This window comes from Osmia lignaria, chromosome 10 (assembly GCF_051020975.1).
Source record: "Osmia lignaria lignaria isolate PbOS001 chromosome 10, iyOsmLign1, whole genome shotgun sequence".
Taxonomy (NCBI): Eukaryota; Metazoa; Arthropoda; class Insecta; order Hymenoptera; family Megachilidae; genus Osmia; species Osmia lignaria.
In genome coordinates, this window is record NC_135041.1 from 2,899,320 (window position 1) to 2,903,859 (window position 4,540).

Sequence of the window (4,540 nt, forward strand, 5' to 3'; positions counted from 1 at the left end):
ATGGAGCCCTTAGGTTTTGTTTAGACACACGCATGCTAAATCGAGTGTTGGTGAGCGATCATGAGACGTCAGAAACGATTGACGCAATTTTTCAACGGTTTCGTAGTGACACGTACATGTAGAGCTTAGATTTAACGAATAGTTTCTGGCAAATTCCTCTTACTCCAGAGTCGCGGAAATTTACTGCCTTTCTATATCGTAGTCAATGTTTCGAGTATGTCGTAACTCCTTTTGGTCTTAAAACGAGCAGCGCGAGCCTTGTCCGAGCCCTAAGAAGGGTGTTGAGGGGTATGGAGTCATTCGTGGTGAATTTCATTGACGACCTTTTATGCATCTCGCCGTCATTTGACGACCATATGGAACACCTATCTAGGTTATTTCAAAGATTAAAGGAACATGGCTTAACCATAAATCTCGATAAATGTCAATTTGTAATGAAAGAAATAACTTTCCTTGGACACATTTTATCATCCTCAGGCATTAGACAGGACCCGGATAAACTTGCAGCCATTCGTGATTTTCCAATACCGAATAACGTCAAGCAGCTTCGGGGTTTCTTTGGTGTCATTAATTTTTATAGTAAATTCGTGAAAGACCATGCGCACGTTGTTGTTCCATTTCTTGAACTCTTAAAAAAGGGAAAGAAGTGGAATCGGTCGATAAAATGCGAGGAAGCCTTCGTACAAACGAAAAAGATTTTCTGCGATGCGGTTACACCCGTTTTCCTAATCCTGATCGTGAATATTATTTATCAACACATGTTAGTTTTTCGGCTCTAGGTGCCGTGCTAGCCCAGATGGACGATGAAGGCTATTTAAGACCGATCAGCTTCACGAGTAGAACATTGAAGGGAACAGAAATTGCGTATTTTACGAGTGAAAAAGAATTGCTTAGTATCGTATGGGCGATAAATAAATTTCGTACATACTTGTGTGGTGCATGAATTATCCTTTTTACGGACCATCATGCACTCACATTTTTAATACAAAGCCGTTTTCTTAATCAACGACTCACCCGTTGGGTATTGTCAATTCAAGATTACTCTCTAGAGATTCGTCATTACCCGGGCAAAGATAACATGCCAGCTGATGTTTTAAGTAGAATAAATCATTTTTCAATTAGTAACAACCCGCGAAACGAGACTGAAATTGCTATGTTTCCGGTACTTGCTCGTGCAATGTCAAAAGAAATTACGGAATTTCTCAAGGACATATCCAAGCATCAATTAGCCGATTATAAGCTCGCTAAGATCATGCAAGATGTCGGGGGTATCCCAAGTGAATCCCTCGGCAAGTATTGCATTACCAACGGTGTGCTTTACCATAAGGGTCGAATCGGGGATTGGAAGTGTTTGATTCCGATAAATTCGGTGAATCGTTTGATTCAGGAAGTGCACGAAATTTACGCTCACCCGGGAAGCGACAAATGCATTAAACTAATATCAGAAGGATTTTACTTCCCAAAGATGGCAAGAAGTATCCGTAAATACATTGCGTCATGTGATTTATGTCAACGAGTCAAAGCCTCCACGCATGCAATTCACACTGACATGTAAATCATCATGCCGCGCGCCCCATTGGATTTAGTATCGATCGATTATTTCGGACCGCTGCCTACAGCTAAAGAGGGTTTCAAATATTTGATTGTTTTTGAAGATGTATTTTCAAAGTATGTAAAAATTTATCCGTTGAGACGCGCGAACATGGCAATCACCGTTTCACGACTCATAAAAGAATTCATTACGCATGTCGGAAAGCCGCGACGTATTATTACAGACCACGGGACGCAATTTAACTCTAAACAATGGGCTACGGCATTGAAAGAATCGAATATCATTCATGTGTTATCATCGATCAGGCACCTGCAGAGCAATCCTGTTGAAAGAGTGAATCGCGAAATCGGGCGTATTTTCCGAACACTCGTTAGAGATCAGCATAAAATGGATTAAGGTCATTGAAACATACTGTAATGAATTATATCATAGCAGTACGGGGTACACTCCTAGCGAATTACATAGAAAGCCATATCCAAGTCGCCCGTGGGATAAATGGATTGTTAATAATCACGCAGAAAATTTTGATAAATTCACACACCAATTCAAATTACAGCTCGCACGTGAGAATATGTTAAGAAAGGCGAAAAAGCGTTAAGAATGCATTAACGTCTGCCGCAAACAATACCAATATAAAATCAGAGATCAAGTTCTCATAAAAACGAATCCTGTGTCGAACGCCGCGGACCGAGAGATAGCAAAGTTTTTCCACCTATACGACGGCCCCTACATAATGCATCGGCAAAAACATTCGAGCTACGATTCCCGGAATCGGATAAGCTAAAGGGCACGTTTCATGCGACGTGTTTTCGCCCCTACAAACCTCCCATTCGTGAACAACGCTAGACAGTTGAAGAGGAGAGGGTTAGGGGAGGAAAGTTCCTATCCCCGGACCCAATCACGTGGTCCGCGATGATCTACCACCAGCAGGGACTCGTGAGGGGGAATCTACATCGTTATAAATGGGACAGTGTCATTAAGTTTCGGCTCAGTATCTAGTCGAAATGCAAAGCGTTCGCATAAGCAAATATAAGAAAACAAACAGGGACTTTGGGGTTCAATGTTCCCCCTGGTGGACCGTGAGGACGAGGGCAACCCAGACAGGGGAAGACAGAACCCGGGTGGGCGGACCTCTGATTCCGGCGTACCCCCGGAAGACTCCACGACCATGGAAGCCGTGGCCAGGACGATATCGGGCAGCAACCGGGACACAGACCTCCGCCAGGAAGCCAAATTGACAGACGCAGACACCCAGGGATGGGATCCTGGTCGATCCCAGCAGGTAGACACGACACAGAGAAAATATACGTGAGGACACCCTCGACCCACCAATTCCAATACCTGCGGTTGACCCCATAGACCCTCTGGGATTATTGAAGATGGCCTGGGAATACGAAGCGGCCAAGGCAAAGAAGAAGAAAACGGAGTGAAATGGAGTTTTGGTTAATTGGAGTTTTGGTCACAATTTTAGTGATAAAACAGTTAAAGGACATTTTCGTTTGCAAAGTTTATAGTTTTTCTGTTATTAACACTTCAATAATACGAATTATTTTAAGTTCATCGATTATTTTGCTTCTGTGCGTATATATTTTTTTGTTAATTATCCGAACAGTGCGTTTTGGTTTCGTTCAAAGACTGAATTATTTTAAGTTAATTATTTGCAGATATACGTCTATTTTGATTTTCGTTTTACTCTAACAAGGGACATTACCCAATCGACACACGCCGATTTTGATGCCCTTTGAGTATGATATAGAACTCAAAAAAATATTTGACATGTATTTTTTTTTATCGGCAATCGTCCATGCTGAAGGGACGGTTTCTGCTACAACATAATCGGCGACGATTAGACGCGTGGAGCCATTTCGTACTTATATCTAGAGTACAGGACTTATCCCGGTCCGTCACAGACAGCCTTCGCGGAACTTATAATCTAACCGGTCTTACAAACTAATGCGGTCGCTACCGCCTTACAAACTAACCGAGCACGGGTATACGCGTGCGCGCGGAGCGACAGCGCGAAGCGGAGCGCGAACGAACAAACGACTAGCGAAAGCACCGAGACACTCCGTGTGTCGTGATGCCGGACGCAAGAGTCGGGAGAAGGATTGGCCCGATTGGGCCGACGGTGTTTTATTAAAACGCGCTGCGGTGGATTTGCTGCCCGCTTGCCTTGTGCGGCTTGTCTTCTCGTACGCCGAGGTAGAACCGAACAGCGAACGAGACGACGACCAATCCTGGCCAGCCTGGGTAGCGCCACGAAGCTGGACGGGGCCGATAGCCAAAGGCTGGATGCGATGCCGTGTAGGATAGCGTTCGGAATCCCCGTGGTAGCACCGGCAGAGGTTATGGACACGCACTAGCTTGGTCACCCTGGGTTGAAGCCACGGAAATGGCGAGGCTAGGCGCCTATGGCTGTTGGACCTATGGGCAGTTGCCAGATCGTGACGTAGTGCAATGCCACGGCCCGACGACCGGAGATCTCTTCACCAGGTCAGCCATGGCGTCGAGCTCCGGTGCTCCAGTCCGGACCTCCTAGGAGCTTTTCTCAGGGCCGAAGCCCCGAGGCAACTCATCGGTCGTCGTATTGATCGGTCCTACTTATAGTCTAGCCGCGCGGGAGTGGGGATGCCACCGCAGTGGGGGCCCGTGATGCGCGACGCCGCTCCGCGGCTGTCGTCGCAGGATTAAAGGAAATCAACCCGAAGTGCACAATATACTAAAGGGTATAGCCGGATAAGATGGTCAAAAGTGCCCCCAAACCAAATTCGACTTGCAATGGCTCATTCGATAGCTTATCAAAAAAAACCAGTCTGTGCCAAGTTTCAACCCTGTATGTTATCTGGGAGGGTAGTTACGGGTAAAAATGTAATTGCGAGGTTTTTGGCCAATTTCTCCTATTTAATGACATTCGAAAATTCTGAAAAAAATCAGAGACATTTCTGTTTGCGAGGTACATATTACAGAATTTTTTCAGATTTTTAAATT